We start from the raw sequence: 19,668 nt of genomic DNA, 5'->3' as shown, positions 1-19,668 counted from the left end.
TTATATCAAACACAAATAATATAGCGCAACTTAATTATTATTCCGAAAAGGTGCCACTTACCGCAGTTTGACGTATCGTTTTAATATCCGTAAAAAGTATGCCTTTTCCATGTTATATTTCATATTATCATAGGCCTCTATTTATTGATATCATTCTTCTTGTAAAATATAGAAATAACGTTTTCATTTGATAATATTCCGTAACTTAGTACCCTAGTAGAGATGTAGAAAGTCTACGCTTTAACTTGCGGTTAAGTACCTAATACAATGTACCGCAGATTTTTCAAATATAAGTCAGTTTTAAATTTAAAATTACGCGCAATTTTCACCCAGCATGTAGGTACGTGTTGAGTTGGGTTTCGGGAATTTGCCGACAGGAATTCTCGAGAATTTTTCGGGATTTTCCATCCCGAATCTCGAGAATTGAAATTTTTAACATTTCGGGAAATCCCGGATCTCGAGAATCTTTTTTCGGGATTCGAGATTTCTTTATTATCTCTTATATATATTAATTGAAATAACGATTTTCTATATGAAAAAAGTGGACAGAAAACAAAAAACGTCGAGTCAAAATGAGCGCAGTTTTTGCATCACCAGAGAATTTTGTGTTTGCGTAAATAAGTAAATAAAGCGTATGCGATTATAAGATGCAGCGATTGACAGTCTTTGTTTTTTAAAATTCTATTGTAATAAGTAATGTTTTGAATTATTTTTGATTTCCTACTTCTATTTTGTTTGTCTTCTTACATAAATAAAAAGAAAAATCATATTTTGTTGGAATTTGTCTGTTTTTACACTGATTTTAGGATTTTTAGAGTTTTTTTTTTAAATATCGCGATATCTCGAGAATTCTCGAGAATTATTTTCTTATAATCACGAAAACCGAGAATTCAAAATTTCATCATTTCGGGAAATCCCGAATCTTGAGATTGAGATTTTCTCGGGAAATACCCAACTCTAGGTACGTGTAGCCACGTCACTTTCCATTTCGTTATAAATATTTTGGAATATATAGATTTCTGTAGTCGTAATAGTATAAATTTTATTTCTCCACAGAGTGCGCAAGTAATTCGACGAATACACAAAATTTTATCAAATCTTAAATCGGCATAAAAATTAAACCCCAACGAGTTTTACTTTGATCTTCTTTGTTTACAGATTTCGTCATGATACTATGTTAGCATATAAATCCGAATACTCTAAACAGTGTTTCGCAACTTTTTCGGTATCGTGGATCCCTTACGGTGTGTATGAAGTTAAAAAAATATTTTTATTAATATATAACAAAGGAATGTTAATCATTTGCATATTATTATAAAATTTAATAATTATATCACCAAACAATAACAATCTTTCAAATCTCGTGGTATGATCAAAAATGTTTAGCTCCCACAACAAACCTTCTGTCACACACACACTATTGCACGTACATAAAACGTGTTTAATTTTCGTAGGACACTTACACATTCAAAATCCTGCATCAACACGTGGCGTATTGAACATAGCCTATCGGTATTCTATTTATTATCTGTTCTGTGGAAGAAACGAAGAACAACACCCACGATAACCGAGCGGTAACGCATTGACTTATAATGTCGAGCAATAATTTGTGATGACGGTAATAAAAGACTCCGGGCACTCACCTAATTTTATGGGTGGCGGAAACGTCTCTCATTCAAAATTCGCATACAATGTTTATATTAATATTGCATAATAGTTAGGGGAGCAAACTTGGTACATGCTAGTGGTTTCGAAATTGTTGAGACACTGGTTATTATGTGCCCGTGAAAGTATGGATATAATATGTACCTAAACCATATGCATGAGATGAATGCGGTGGCACATTCTATTGTAAGGCTTTTGACGGTAGATGAGGTGTGCGGATAGAGAAGTCATAGTTGCTTGGATGTTGTGAGGAAAGAGTTTATTTATCGCTATAGGAATAAATAAATAAAATAATAAATGTGATGATATTAATCGCGGGCGTGGATGTACTGATTAGATTGATTATATTAATGAACTGAGAGTAGAATGACGGTTGACTATGTACTAATCTAGTTATGATTGAAGAAATGCTGACTTTTCGTTTCGCTCGCTTTCGCTCCATTGTTTTGTTTTGACAAAAAAACATACTTGTTTAAGTGTGTCATCTATGTATGATTGCTACACACTAATATAATTGAAGATGTCACCATTACTTGCATATTATTGTGAACTCGAACAACTTTACTAATTGTTACACTAAAATCATATTGACAAGTTAAGTAAACTAGAAAAACCCAAAAAAATACCACTGGATCAGACCTTTATTACTTTACGTTTAGAAGTCTATCAGTTAAGACGTTAATTGAAAATCATGATTCTTAGTAATGAAGCAATGACTGTGAATAAAGTACATTTTAATAATGTTTTAAAAGATGATTTATATTAAATTTGCGGTGCTACCCACCGCAATTTAACACTGGGTTGAGTACTTGACATATTAGGCGTATGCCTGAACGAGAATGCATTAAAAAGTTTGATTTATAAAAATCGATGAAAATACTCAAGAGTCTCTTCATTAAATAAATTAAACACATTCGCAACCCACGATATAAGAAACGTTGCCGTACTGATTACATGATATAAATGCTTTCACAGCTTTTTTTAGAAAATATTTACACTTGTTATTTTCAGCGAAAGCTTTTAAATTATCATCGAAAAATGATAAAAAATATTTTTTGGCATTTAAACAATTTTTTAAATTCTTTAAAAGCCTGTGCAATAAACACAATTTTATTACCAGATGCATTAATAAGTTATATTTGGTAATATGTACAATATAGTAAATTATCGTATTTGAATATAGCTTTTTTCGATACCTTATCGGTTATCTAATATCGGCAATGCTTGTAGATATCTTTTCTCCATCTGTCACTGGATTAATGAATCAAATGCTGATCTCATGCTAATTTATTGAATTCTACCTCAAAACTCTTCGAGCCCACAATTCTTACCTCACAATTTTTTGCCTACACAGTTCTTTCACCATATTGCCTGCCTTTCTACGTGGCATGCTTACTTTTCACTCTCTTGAATCTCGTCGGTCTCTTCTTCTCTTGAAACACTTTTGCTTGTTAGCGCGAGGGATGGTTTCCAATCCTGGTATCATAATAAATTTGAATTTACGTGCGCCTGTCAATTACCTACGTGGTCGCAGACATGATTTATTCTGGATCGGAACCGTTTCCTCATGGCAAGCCTATCAGGCACCATTAGCGAGGGGTGCAAGATTAGTAAATGCGCTCCCTAAAGACAGAGATTTTCAATGATGTACTTATTTTGTTTTTGAAACTTTATTTTTCTGTGTAAAATTGTATGTTTTTTGTTTTCAAAATTTATTTTTCTGTATTAAATTGTACTCAAGTATGTTTTGATTTAATTTGTTTTTGTGTTATTATTATATTCTATATTGTAATATTTGTTATAATGTAAATCTCATGTTGTGTACGTCTTGAATTTAGATTTGTTATGTCCACAATGTTTTGTATTCTTAAATAAATAAATAAATAAATATTAAAATATAGTGTTTTCATATCGTCACTATACAGGCCAATTGTCGTAACCCTCACTTTTCACCGAAATGACAATTTTGGTGGTAATGGACTAATTGCATACTTTTACGCGAACTGGCCAAGTATCATAAATCTCAAAAAAATATTTCATATCAAAATAATTCGAAACTATTTTTTAAGCCATTTGTAACTAAAAAAATATTCCAGCCAAATGCTGTAACCCTCTAAATATAAGCCAATGGTGTGTCAATAAAAGTAAATTCTCAATTTGTAATGGAATAATAATATATATAAAATAATAAGTAAATCCAATGCCCACATTTTTTTAACTTCCTGAACAATTTGATATTTAAGGTTTACGACAATTGGCCTGTACAGTGACGATATTATAATACTATTATGCTATTGATTTTTTAATCAAAAGTTTACACTTGCCACCGTGTAGACGGATTTAACGCCCACGATGGCCTAGCGGTAACGTGTCGGCTTATAATGTCGTGGGTCTCGGATTTGAATCGAGGTTTTAGCAAATTTACATGTTGTTTGTTTTTCAGAGTATGGACCTAATATGTTACGTAAGTGGTTAACATCTATTTCTCGTATAAAAAAGCAACGTTATAGTTACAGTACATAAATAATGTATTGCCTTATTATTTCAAATTGTGTGTTAAAATAACTAGTCCATCAAAATTTTCGCCTGCTGCGCTAATCGGATGTTTAATTTAAGTAAAATAGAGATTTTTTATCTATTTAAATTACGCGTCACTTAACCTTAGTACACCACTGTTTACTGGATTATTATGTACCCTTTTATACATTTCCTATATGCAAATTAATTTTTATAGGCCAGGTAGGGGTACCTCAAGTTACTAAAAAATGCTTCAAGGGTTTATCAAGTAAAAAATATTGAAAATCACTGCACTACAGTGTAGTTAAAATTAAACTATACGATTGCATGTTATATTATGATGGTTTTTATTTATTTATAACATATAAACACTTTGGGCCCAACTTGATCGCTAGTGTTTTAGCTATAAAATAGAAACACTTCCAGTTTAATTTTAATTTTATTCAGAGTTCATAGAGATCAATCAACAATAACAGTGAATACAAACGGTACACGAAAAGAGATTAACAAGATAAGATGACTCGCTCGACCAAATAACTAGATGAATTATTTGCCGGTGAATTACTTCAGTTCAGGTAGGTATCACATTTGATAACTAGAAACCACAATTATCACTAGAAACGAATCTCAATAGTGTAGGGTGCTTAGTTTCAAAATAGAGGACCTGCATTATCAAAAGACTCAGAACTAATCAGACTCAGCTAACTGGCTGTAAGACTATGAGAGATCTGTGAGAGATAATATAAATTACGTAGTCAACATAGAGTTAAATCCTCGCTCGTCTATATAGTGCTTGCGGTGTCTAGTTAATGGGCAGCGCCATCCATGGGTCTCTTTTCATAGTCACGCCGCTAAACATTGAGTTAAATCCTAATCTGTCTACATAGCGCTTGCGGTGTCCAGTCAATGGGCCACGCCATCTATGGGTCACTTTTCGAAGTCATGCCACTATTATGTGAGTTTTATGCTATCTATGTGTGAAATAAGGTTCACATGTGGAATTTCTATGTATAAATCGTGTGTAAAAACTGTTTTCTATTTTATTCAAATTATCATTCAGAAAAAAACGGAGACAGGTAAGATAGAATATATCATTGAAGCTTTAATTTTACTCCATTTCTACACGTATGTCTTATTCATAAAGTAAATGAGAGAATAATAGCAAGATTCACTACCCACCATTTTGTTCAATTCTTCAAGTTACTGTTTGATATCTTTCTTATCCGTAGTTTGGTTTATGCTTTGAAGTTTGGACCTTTTAGGTATGCAAAATGGTGAAAAATCGTTTTTTATTAGGAAATGGGTTTCATGACACTCAAGTGAGATATATGTAGAGTGACAGGATTATTTGTTGGGAAAATATACATCGTATAATATTAAACCGCCATCGAGTGTAAAAAACACAGTGATTTTTTCACACTTTGGTTAATTATTTTACACTCAGATCGTAAAAAAAATATGCTTGGTTTAGACATTTTCCTACTTTCTGACAAAGTCACCGCCTCAATTGATTCGTGTAAACCTGCCACTGGATGTGTGTTCAAATTTTGATCGGTCCGAATTTATATCGAGGAATTGTTACAACATCTATGTACCAGTGGCGAAGGGTGGAGGTAGGCTATTAAGATCCGCCATAAATAGTGCACACTAAACGTTGTCAGTCATACTTACTCGTTTTCATTGAAATAAGACTACAATTTACAGATGGTGTTGGTTAGTTTTAAAATTGAATAAAACCCTGCGAAACCAAGCCATAATAGATAATAAGCAAAAAATACTCGACAATCTATAAAATATCTAAAATTATGCAATAAATCATACATGACGTTGATTGTTTTATAAATAAAATAGTATTTTATCTATTATAGTTTGGTTTAGGCAGGGCTTAATGAAATTATAAAAATTAAACAACAATACGTGTAAAACAAATAAGTATGACTGAAAAAGTGTGCAAAATTTTGTCGTATTCCCCAAAATATATCAAAACTATAATGGTTTGGGTAGGGCAGGGTTTAAATGATTTTCAAAAACTTAGTTCAATAAAAACAAATACGTATGACTAACTAAATTTAATGTGTACCTACACCCACGATAGCCGCGTGGCTTAAGCGCCGGTCTATAGTGTCGAGGGTCCCAGGTTCGAATCCTGGGTCTGGCAAGTACACATATTGTTTTTCAATTTGTGTATGAGTCAGAGTATGGACATAACAGGTTGAGCAAGTGGCTGACAGCCATTTCTCGTAAAAATAAAATCTGTTAATGCAACCCTCCACTCTGTGGGGGCCCATATGATCCTATTAGGATCGGACATGGTCGAAAGAAAAAGAACTATTTATCTGCGTATCTTAACAACCTACCTCAACCCTTCGCTACTGCTATGTACCTGTCTAAGTTTTTTTTAAGTATCTATTTTTTTGAACATATTATACTTTATTTGGTAAGATTTTAAAGTGTTGTATTTCTTACAATTGACGGGTGAATGATGATTCCATTAATGATTGTTTTAACGTCCTCGGCTTTTCACATATTATTATCATGAAACTTGAGTATAAGATTTTATTCATTCGTTCGAACACTCAAAGCCGTATCAGCAGATTCTTATTTTGCTTTCGGGTGTATCGTTTCAATGGACGCGACTCGGGATACGCGTTCATAAACCATGCGAATTCGCAAATAATTGGATTAAGCTTCGTGGGGCAAAGCTTTAGCTCCATGAACTTTAGTGAACTGCAAGTTGAGAACGGAGCTTAAATTGTTTCACATCCGCCAGTGGTAATAAAAATATTAATTAAATTATTTTTTATTCAATACTGAATATACGATTACATGACAAAACAGAACATGACAAAAAAGAAAATGAGAAAACCGAACAGTGACAAAACAGAACAACGATAAATATAACTATGACCTTTCAGGAAAAATATAAATATAATATTGAAATTGTCCTATCTCTAGTATGTTGATAGATTTTTAATAGCACAGATTTTCAATACGCCATAAAAAATCAAATTATATACAGTGTTGCCGTACAGTATATTATAAAGTATTGCCGGCAAGCTTAGGATATCTCATCTTAATCAATATAATTGTTCAAAATGATTGGCTGACTAGGTACAACGAAATAATGACCCAACCTAACATAACCTAACCTAAATATGAGGAAGTGAGATGGAATAAGGAACAGGCAGAGTAGGTTGACTCCAAAATGAATAACTCAGAATTTGGTGCGTGAATGAAATGAACCTTGGTTTTATTATCTCCTTCCAAAAAAAATTTAATTTAATTATTACAGATTCGTTTACAGATTATAATTTAGATAAGTGAAATCACGGTTATGCGTTCTGACGAATTGCGAAGTACGATCGGGCGGAACAGAACGATAACCTTACGGTTAAATCTTTGATAACTGACTGACATATTGTTTTCATGTACTTAGTGTTTTTATAGTGATTCGATACAATAGAAAATGCTGCTATCACTACTTGAATATTTTGATAATCATGCTTTGTTGTGTAATGCATGGCTCGTTTATAAATAATTGATTTTAATTTGAACAATTAAGCAGTTTTTAATAATTAAGCAAGATTGATTTTCATATAAACAATTTTTGTGCATATCATGATACATCGTTTTGTAAATTATAAATAATTGATTAATATAATTATTGAATTATTTTTGCTAAATTAGCTTTCTGTTAAAAATTGATCGATTCACATAAATCGCTTGTTTTGTTATTTCAACAATATTATGTTGCAAGATACATTGTAATTATAAATTAAGTCATGCGGATGGTAGGGTATTGACCTTCCCTACAGATTCGACAAAAATTAATGTTTCATTTTCCCCCTGGCTGTTCTGTTTTGTCCGGTTACCCTCGTAGCTCCACCGTATACACTCTATAGATTGTATTTAACAGCATTCCAAAACGCCGGTATCTGATCGGTTTGAAGAACAGGCAAGACAGGTTGAGGTTTTTTTTTGGCATCCGCTGCACGTGGCCGAGCCAGGTCCAACGTCGCCTCTTCACTCTTAGAGAGAGGCTATTTGGTGCGATCTCTTATCTCCTTGTTGCTCCTGAAGTCATACCACCGCACATACAGTATCCGTCGCATACATCTGTTTTCGAAGCTCAGTATACGGTTGGTCTGAGCCTTCGTACGGTACCATGATTTGCTACCGTAAAATAGCACCGTCAGAATGAGAGCGTCGAATAGGCAGCATTTGGTTTTGACCGAGTACAATCGTGAGTCCCAGACACTCCGAATCGAGTTGAATGTTGCTCCAGCCATTCCCATTCGGATAACGAGCTCTCTTGTAAATAAATAAATAAGCAATAGCTAACCGTATTCTTTGTTTAGACCTTTCTTCAACTCGAGATGTTATAAGTATTGAGTGTTAAATATCCCTGCTTATTTATTTACGAAACTTTAATGAACTAGTGAAGATACCACTTGATAAACCCTGGCAAAATAGAAACTTGAGAGATTAATAATCCGCAGATTCGCGAGATGGCTTGATTATGAGGTCTGAACAACGGATTTGAACTCAACTTCTTGTAATTCTCTACTGACTCGCGGATGCTTCGAAAAGTGAGTGCTTTTGGAACATTTATTTACTCGGGACTTAGTTTTCAATTAGTAGTAAATATAATTTTCACATAGTAACAGCAATGTCAACACATTATAAGAGGCAGGAATAGATATAATATTACATAACATAATATATTGTGTTTGTGTAGTTAGTAGTCTAATGAAGATATTATTTAATACGCTTATGATTGTTTCTATGGATAATAGTATTACATATAACTTGCCTAATTATAACATTTTAAAATCACATCATCTATAGAAATCCGACATACTAATTATAGTGGTAGGGTCTCGTATCCCCTTTGCACCTTGCTAACTTACCGGTAGAAGGTTGCGTGTCTTTCAAAGTCGGTTGTCACCAATGTGGGGTTCGACTTGAGTTACCTCTGTAGGAGTCGTTGACGTGTCGTAGGTCATGGCATTGAGGATGATGATGAAGAAGTTGAAGATGGATTCAGGAGCGAGTTTTATTTGCGGCGTAACGGTCGGTACAATAGTATGTTACAGTAGTTATTAGAGGTGAGTTGGAAATACTGTCACCAGTTTGTGTACTCAAGTTTCGCATGAAACTACCCATACTAAGTATTTGTGGCCCAACAAAATTATTCCAAAAAACTTGTGATGATATCATCGCGTAGACTTTCAACGCTATTGACATTAAATGAACACGAACTAAATAGCACTTGAATATAGGTATATTTTAATTTATTAGTCTATTGCGTATAGTATATGTATGAATAATAGGTCATAAACTTTGTGTCGCAGCACAGTGGTGAGATGACGCATAGGCTTAGGCTTGTTATATACCGCTCAAAACATGTTTAAATTAAAAAAAACACTGTTATTGATTTTTGTTAACAATAATATTGTAACCTAACAGAAGAACAACTCATAAATTTAAAATGTGTTTAAAATTTTATAATAAATGAGACTTTTCGACAAGCGGAGCTCAGCGTATTTTTAGCGATTATATTGAAGCCGATACACAGTCTGAGTTCCCTGAGCCGATACGTATTTCAAAATACTAATAATATGGGGTTGGTTTTAGTTTCAGTTGAGTATGAAACTTTTGTCACATACGCACGCCAAACGATCTATATAGTATTCAAAATACTAGTAAGTATTTTGGAACAAGTTTATATACTAAGTATTTTTTTATACTGGTAGTGAGTATACTTAGTCTTCAAAATCGACCAGTTTTCTCATCTCTAGTAGTTATGTTACAATACTTATGATAATGTCCCGTGGTCCGAATCTCGGTACAATGAGACATTTCCGATGAATTATTATTCGCTATTTATACAATAAAAATAATATTCGTTTTATTGAAATAATCTAGTCAGCTATTATCATTTTCAGTAGCTCTCTCGAAAGTATTTTTCATAATTGTATCTACTGTTTCGTTTAATTATGCAGACTTTCTTTGATGACTCGCGTGTGCTCTTTGGTGTTAAGTATTCTTTTTAGAGATAAGGTAGTCTGGCTTTCATGTTGTGTAAATATTTTCTTCCATATGAATGTGTATGGAGTAGTCTGAAAGCTCTTCGTAACGTATTTTTTTATTTATGTACAGCACTTGCATTCCTTTAATTCTCATCTCTTCAATTATGCCTTTTTGACGTTTGTGGAATAAAATTATTTATATCCGGGATAATATGAGGGTATTATTTTACAGTTAGTCAGTTATCTACATACGTATATTATGTTTTATTCCCACATGTTCATAAAACCCAGCGCTCAGACTAATTACATATTGCAAATAGAATATTAAATTTACGTCAAAAGGCATAATCATTAAATAATGATAAAAATGTGAATAGCAAAAAAAATGACCTAAAACAGATAGGTACTAAATATATAAAGTCTTTGCTACTAACTTCCAATTCTAACCCATGTTTCATAGTATTTTAGTCGAGTAGTGAGTAATTGACTTACCATTAAACGCTTTAGTAACTGAAAAGTGTTCGAATACAGTACATTAATGAGTGGCAGTCAAGATGAACAGAGTACAACATAAAGAAAAAAATTAAAAAAATAATAAATTTATTTGTAATGGCTGGCTACATTAGAAGAAATACAAATATTGGGATAAACAACTTAATCCGTGTCAGCATATTAATCGGCAATATTCAATACATTACCGCAATTACAAATTCTTTTCCCATAGTGTCCAATTATGTCAAACAGTCTCAGTAAATAGCTTACTGCAATTATAATTTCCGCTATATCAATTTTTCCACATAGACAGCTATGTGCAATGACACAAACTCTATATAGTATGTAGGTGACTCAATTATAATATTTCATTATTTCCTAATTATTCTTATAAAGACATTATTTTGATTGTGAGTACGTCAAAAAATAGCGGATCATAATTCATTGGACATGTCACTAGAATATAAGTTCCCGGTCTGTTAGTATTTCAGTTTCTGTACTGTCCCGCACAACATCTCATTCTACCGAGATTCGGACCTCAGAATAGCATCATAAGTATTGTAACATAACTACTTTAACATACTCTTGTACCGACTGTTTACGCTGAAAATAAAACTCGCTCTTCCATCCATCGGAGCAACCGCCAAATCACGACCTCTTCATCTACAACACCATGACCCCCACAGAAATTAGCGAGAGAAAAGAAAGTGGATCAATAGGAGAGACACACTAGTAACATATTTTTATTTTTATGGAATGGAGATTTAACTCATGGATTAAAATTTAAATATTTCGACAGAAATTTTAAAGTTGTATCTTCACTCAAAAGATATCCGGAAATTTGTACGTAAACAGTTCACCGCAGGACACTTATTCGTGGGCCGCAGTACGTGAAACATGAGTTCGTGTAACATTTAATCAAATGACGAGCTCTTCGCTGAACATTTCACCGTGGAGTATATTTGTACGTATGCTACAACATGTAGCAAATTTTATGAGGTGTCTTTACTAGGTTAGGGTTAATCTAATTGGAACAGTACTATTTGCAAACTATTGCCGCATTTTGTAAGATACGTACGAATGTATTCCACGGTGAAATGTTCAACGAAGAACTCGTCATTTGATAAAATGTTATACGAACTCATGTTTCACGTACTACGGCGCACGAATAAGTGTCACACGATGAACTGCATACGTACAACTTAGATGTAACCCATTTTACAATACAAAATAAATAAAACTTAAGAGCCTAAAGATAACGTGTTGTTAGAATTAGTAAAATTAGAATAAAATTGATATAGTCAACTAGTTATTGATTTCATTGAATAATTCAAGTAAATTTATCAGTTTTCACACGTTTAGTTAATAAATTACTCACCATATTAGCATTACATAAACTAAGCTTAAGGAAAAACGCTGGATTTGTTAGTTGTTAAACCAATATGTTAAGTTAATAAATAAAAATGTCATTTTGAATTGGCATCAGCTGTTGCATGAGGTATTTGTATGACGAATGTATGTAGGTAGTTTTGGACTACCTTCTTTCATTGTTATATTTTATCAATTTATTTTACTTTATCGTATATGCCAATATCGAATTTATTTTAATTCAGGTAAGGAGTTAGGGCTGGGGAGATGATACGCTAGAAAAAAAATGGTGTGTGTACTTATGTACGCGCGTTAGAAGTTATACCTCTTTGGCGTAACAAAACAAAAACAAAATTAGTGATAAACTAGATTCATTGACTAGCTCTTAATTATCTTACTAAATTACACACTTAAGAAAAAGGACCGCTTATTGGAACGCCGTTCGTTTATTTCTATACACTTTAACTTATATTACTAAATTATATAATGTTTTCTCGTTGTTTTTATTTTTGAAGTACCAACTATCACTGAAGTTTAATCGTTTGTTTACGTAAGGAATTGCAAATGGCCGACAATAATAAATTCGCTGCCTAGGCAACGGAACAATTCTAAACTATAATATTATACTGTATAATTGTCACGATTGCAGTATCATACTGTGGCGTAAAGGCAGTGCGTTCGGCTGATAACAGAACAATCGGTGGTTCGAATCCAATCGAGTGCGTTATTTTTCGTGTAAAAAAAAAAATTATGTGTTACATGTCACACGCCAAAAACACAAAAGAAGTATAACTTCAAAAATCTTTATAGTAAATGTAAAATAAATAAAATAAAAAGCGATGTATCCAATTTTACAACAAATACCCTCAGATAAATTATTTTTAATAAAATTAAATATTCTTGTCGATAGGTATAATGTTTCCAATTTATGTGAGTAAATTGTTTAAAGGGACATGTACATTTTGCCTCCTACTACTTTTAAAGTACCTTCCTCATTGCTATCGATTGAAATTGATATGCTCTTTGCACTCGTATAAAGGGAATCGCTATGCCCAAATCGACTATCAGGTTTCATTGTAAAAAATGTAAAAAATTTAGTAAAACTATACTACGTAATATTATTTATAAGGTTATTAGTTTTAACGTTAGCTATATCCACTTTTTAATAAATTATCACACATCTAGTTGTATGTGCTAGTAAAATTGGTTTAGTTACTTGTTATCAGTCGATATTAGTGTACTTACCTGTTTTCTATTTTAAATAGTAAACATAGTTTCATTATAACTAGTATTTAAGCTCATCATATTTAGTCTTTATTATATCAGTATCTGTAAATTTCTATAATGTCACCATTATACCAAAAATATACTTAAATTATCTATCGAGATTGGCACTCGTGCCCATATGCCCGTCCAACTAAACTATGTGTGTCTTATCTAATTGTGACGAAATTAAGTTTTAGAATTCTCATTGAAACTCTTTCTGTTATGAATTGTGTTATTTTTTGGCAGTTGGCTTTTGTATTTTAAATCAAAGTATTAATGGGGGACATGCTCAGCGTAGGTTAAAATGGAGCTTTTATTGCATTTTCAAAGCATGATCCTGGACATTTCTTAAACGTTGTAGATAATCTATTTATATAATTTTGAAGCCTTATTATCTTTTATATTTATTTTAAACATTTTTGATGACTGCATAAAGTATATTTATTACATAAAATAGTATTCTTTTAAACCTCTCGCTCTAATGTTTTAGAATTTATAGTCATATTTCAGTACATGCATGTGCAATGGTGTTAAGATTTTTTACATTTATTAATTTTTAAACGCATTTATAAAACCATTAGTATAATTTATGTCAACATAATTATAGTGAAATATTTACGATAAAAAATTATACTGTGTCAAATTTGACAAGAATTAGGCATTTTATTATTCAAAAAATGGGCAAGATTAACACATTTGAAGATAATTCTTAAGATACTAATTATAAGCTAAGTGTTTGACCATTCAAGTGTGATAAAAATCCTACGAATAATGATTGCTTTACTGATTTTATTTTGATTTTTGATTGCGTTACTGATTGATGTACCTAACCGAATTTTTTTTATCGGTTCATGTTCAAACACGCGCGTTAACATGATCTTACTCCCTACTTCAGTTTTAGTTTGTCAATTTATGGCTACGGCCGTATGTTGTAGCTTAACCACTGGGGAATTCCAAAAGAAATGGCGTATGTCAAAAAAAAATACTACCTTTTTCTTAGGTAAATAATTATTATATTATTCCAGTAACTAGTTGTTTCAAATGTTGTATTTTTCCATTTGAATAGGTTTTTGTAAGCCATACCACCCACCAGTGGCGAAGGGTGAAGGTAGGCTGTTAAGATCCACCATAAATAGTGTACACTAAACTTTGTCAGTCATAAGTATTTATTTTCATTGAAATAAGACTATAATTTACTTAGATAGTGTTGTTAAGTAAAGTTATCTTTCCATCAGAAAATATCAAGAGGACAACTGTTCTATTTTTTTTATTACTAAATTATTCTAATAAGTGGTGTCTGATTTTACTCAATCATTCTAAAAAGAGCAGAGTGCCTACATACTTTTTCTGGCGAAATTAAATAAACAATTTGTACTTTCAGCGTAGAAAAATATAAAAAGAGGAAAATAAAATAATAGAGACAACAACAAATTATTGTCTCTGCTTTGAAACAAAACGAAATTACTAATTATCGTTGATGTGACACTTGCCACGTAATTTGTACAGAAGAGAGAATTTTAAAAGACCCTTACCACAAACAAAAACTAGCGACAATAAAATGAAACCGGACAAAGAGAATGATTAGAAACATTACTCTTCCCGAGTTATGTATACTTCGTCATAAATATTTTCTTCTTTTCCCCTTGTAGGTAGGTATATTATAATATTACATTTTATCTGTTGGCTCTCGGATGAAAATAATGTAGCTAATATGGGATTAGTATGTTTTTCTACTTTGCGCGCAAAGTCTTGTGGACATAATCATGTTATTTGACAATTTTACGCTCGAGTACCAGAAAATATATTTTGTAATTCTAAATCTAATACGGGATTAATAAAATATATACCTAATACAAACTAGTAATATCATTGTTTCGATTATTAATGATTGAATCGGCATTTTTAAGGCACAACTCTATTATAATGGTATTTCAATTTATTTTTAACATAATATTGTGGACATTACAAATTATAAGTTCAAGACGTTCACAACATGACATGAAACATTAATATAAAGAAAAAACGTAATAAAAATAAAATATAAAAAGAGAACATAATATAAACATACAAAAGCAGTGAAAATAAAATTGAGAAACTCGGTATCAAAGTGGGACATAAGCCATTTACAAAAATTTACAGGAGATTTACAAACATGGGTGTAAAGTGTCCGTTTTTCATATAAAATACCAACTTTAAACTCAATAATCTATATGAAAACAACCGTTTTTGATAATTTTGATAGGTTTTTTGAAAGAGCACCACTTGCACCACCATAATCAATCAAAACATGAATTTAGTCGGAGGTGGTGTTTGTCCCACTTTGATACCAAGCTACTTAATTATACATCTATAAAAGTTCAAAGAAGTACACCGAGTTTACCAAGGAGACCTTATTTTAAGAATTTATAAAATAGCGTCCACCTAAACTCACCTCACTCAAGTGGAATATATCAACACCCGAAGCAATTTGGTTGAACATAGTTATCGCCCTCCCAATTGGCATTACCAGTGGCAGGTTGGTTCTGCACATTGGGAGAATAAACAACTGACTAAGATAGTTATCAGGGACACACAGGAAGTTGGAGTTTTTGAAAATTAGTTATGTTATAAGTTCTGCGAATCAGTTTATAGCCTGAAATAGCTATAAAAAAAATTGTTTTAAAAAACATCGAATCAATAATTATATTGGTTAACTACTTCTTTATTCAACGAATAATTCACAAGATTTAAGAATGTAATATTCTAATTATGAAGTACTAATCTTGGAGTGATCCGTAACGTCGGTTAGTAATTAAAGTAATACCTACTTTGATTTAAAATGCAAAAACCGATAGCCGATAGAAGCTCAATTTGGAAAGCACTTTAAAAGAAATTAGTTAAAGTTTTATACAATTAAATATGACTCCTTTAGAATAGTTGTTCTATGTGCATGGGCGCGTTACCCGAGAGATGCAGGTTCGATACTTTTTTTTATCGGTTCATGTTCAAACACGCGCGTTAACATAATTTTACTCCCTACTTTAATTATAGTTTGTCAATTTATGGCTACGGCCGTATGTTGTAGCTTAACCACTGGGGAATGCCAAAAGAAATGGCGTATTTCAAAAAAACACTACCTTATTCTTAGGTCAATATTTATTATAAAGCAATCATTATTCATAAGATGTTTATCACACTTGAATGGTCAAAGACATAGCTTATAATAAGTATCTTTAGAATCATCTTCAAATGTGTTAATCTTGCCGATATTCTGAATAATAAAATGCCTTATTCTTATCAAATTTGGGATCACAGAGATTATCAATATTATTTTTTATCGTGAATATTTTACAAAAATTATCTCGTAATAAATTATACTAATGGTTTTATAAGTGCGCCTAAAAATTAATAAACGCAAAAAATCTTAACACCACTGCACAGTTATGTACCGAAATATGACTATATTCTAAAACATTAGAGCAAGAGGTTTAAAAGAATACTATTTTATGTAACAAAAATACTTTATGCAGTCATCAAATGTTTAAAATAACTATACAGGATAATAAGGCTTCAAAATTATATAAATGGGTTATCTACAACGTTTAAGCAGTGTCCAGGATCATGGTTTGAAAATACAATAAAAACTCAATTTTGACCTTCGAAGAGCATGTCCCCCCTTATTATTATAATTACGCATACTATTTCTTTTATTCAACGAATAATTTACAAGGTTTGAGAATGTAACATTACATAAATATTATAATGAACTTAAATTATTTAAAAACATTTCATGTATATTAAATAAATATATATGTAGGTATATGAAAAAAATACGATCCCCAACGGGACTTTTTTTCTAGTGTGTATATATGTTACGCCGAATGTGCGAAATTGACCATTACATGAAATGGGAAAAATTTTGTCTAAATGAAAAATGCAAGCCCGTTGCTTTATTCACGAATTAGAAAAAATATCTGCCAAGTGCGTGAATTCAGCAGTAATTTTTCTGCCTAGTTCGTGCATTGGGACAATTAGATAGTAGCGCTACGGTGGTATTTTTTGCAACTAAACCAAACGTGTCAAATGCTCATGCATTGGTCAAAATAGATGGTCGCGCTCCGGTGGTGTTTTTTGCAACTAATCAAACTAACCAAATGTGTCAAACGTCATTGATTATGTAAAAATATACCAATCAATAACTACAATGATGATGAAAAAAATCTAGAACTATAATATGATAACGGAAGAATTTTATTAAAAGGTATTTTCGCGATTTGATTCGTGCTTCGGTATCAATCGTGCAATGGTCGATTGTTTGTTTGTGATAGTATGATTTCATAGTTTGTTGACACTTGTTAGCTAACCTCAAAATGGACATTCAGTTGAATTCAGAATTACAAAATCTAATCTAACCTAACCTAATAATAATAATATTATATTATGTCCAATTATAACTAATAAAACCATCCGTATTAAATTTACTTTTTCTACTGTCATGTTGACAATTTAAGATATCGCCATACCCTGGCGAATTCACGCACTCGGCAGATAATTGACCTAATTCATGAATAAGGCAATGGGCTTGACTATTACATGAATTAGGCAAAATTTTGTCCATTTCATGTAATAGTCAATTTCGCACATTTGGCGTAACATTATACATGAGATGTTTTCAAATTAATATGTATTTTAAATAGGATTATATTATTATTATAATGTTACATTCTCAAAGCTTGTGAATTACTCGTTGAATAAATGACATAGTTTATTAAATTATTAATTAGCAAGTGCAAGTACGTTATAAGAAAAAAAATTAAGTGATCCGGACTTCAGTTGGTAATTAAGGTATTTAACTGATATGCACCTTGAAATAATATACAAAAGCCGATAGCCGACGTTATTAATGAAATTTAATAAACGTTTTATGTAAGAACTACTAGGTAAATTCATCGTTATTAAGGGAGATCCTTATACCAGAAGAGATACCTAGCGGAAAAATACGAAGCTTGCAATTTGAGACATTTTTTGGGGCTTGGGTCGAAATCCGAAATCCCGAAGGCTGAAATCCCGAAAGGCCGAAATCCCAAATGGCCGAAATCCCAAATGGCCGAAATCCCGAAAGCCTAAATCCCGAAAGCCAAAATCCCGAAGGCGGAAATCCCGAACGCTGAAATCCCGAATGGCCGAAATCCCGAAAAGGTTTTTTTACCTCTCTTGTAAAATTTTCACTTTTTTTTTACATTTAAAATCACATTTATCATCACAATCACAAAGCACATTTAAAAGTCCAATCGGGTGTAGTATTTTTTTCTATAAAAAATGTTTTTTTTTGTCGGTATCTATACCTATATAATTATTATATACGAGGGTGGGTCAATAATTCCTTAGAAAAAAGCATTAAAACAGTTTTTATTTTTGTATTTTTTTTTATTTCTCAACATAATCTCCTTGGAGCTCAATACACTTGGTTAGACGTTTCTCAATATTTTTTAAACCGTCAGAAAAATAAGTTTTCGGAAGGTCCTCAAAATAAACATTTGTCCGATCGATGACTTCTTCATTTGAAAAAAAACGTTGTCCACTTAGCCATTTTTTTAAGTTTGGGAAAAGGAAAAAGTCACTGGGGGCTAAATCTGGCGAATACGGTGGGTGGTCGACCAATTCGAACTTCAATTCTTCAATTTTAGCCATTGATCGTAAACATGTGTGAACACGGGCATTGTCCTGATGAAAGAGGATTTTTTTCCTGTTTAAATGAGGCCGTTTTTCTTCAATTTTGTTTTTTAGCTGGTCCAATAAAGATGCATAATAATCCCCTGTTATTTTTTTTTCCTTTTTCCAAATAGTCAACGAAAATAATTTCACGTGCATCCCAAAATACAGTAGCCATAACCTTACCAGCTGATTTTACGGTTTTCGCCTTCTTTGGACATGGTTCGCCTTTTGCAATCCACTGCTTTGACTGTTCTTTCGTCTCGGGAGTATAGTGGTGTATCCATGTTTCATCTACAGTCACAAAGCGATGAAAAAATTCATCCGGATTGCGTTGCATGAGCGACAACAGGGCTTTAGAGGCCACCACCCTATTGCGTTTATTGTCGACTGTGAGCAAACGCGGCACCCATCTTGCAGAAATATTTTTCATGCCCAATTTGTCATGTAAAATAGAAATGACGCTACCTTTTGAGATCCCTGTAACCTCAATTATCTCACTCAACTTTAATCTTCGGTCACTTAACACCATATCGTGGATTTTATTGATCATTTCTGGTGTAGTCACCTCTACAGGACGTCCTGAGCGTGGTTCATCTTTTGTTGATGTACGACCACGTTTAAATTCATTTAACCA

The sequence above is a fragment of the Rhyacophila brunnea genome, unplaced genomic scaffold, assembly GCF_057557595.1.
Source record: "Rhyacophila brunnea isolate RB1 unplaced genomic scaffold, BYU_Rbru_1.0 scaffold_22, whole genome shotgun sequence".
NCBI classification, from domain to species: Eukaryota; Metazoa; Arthropoda; class Insecta; order Trichoptera; family Rhyacophilidae; genus Rhyacophila; species Rhyacophila brunnea.
The sequence above is the reverse complement of the archived record's forward strand: the minus strand, read 5'-3'. Positions refer to the sequence as shown.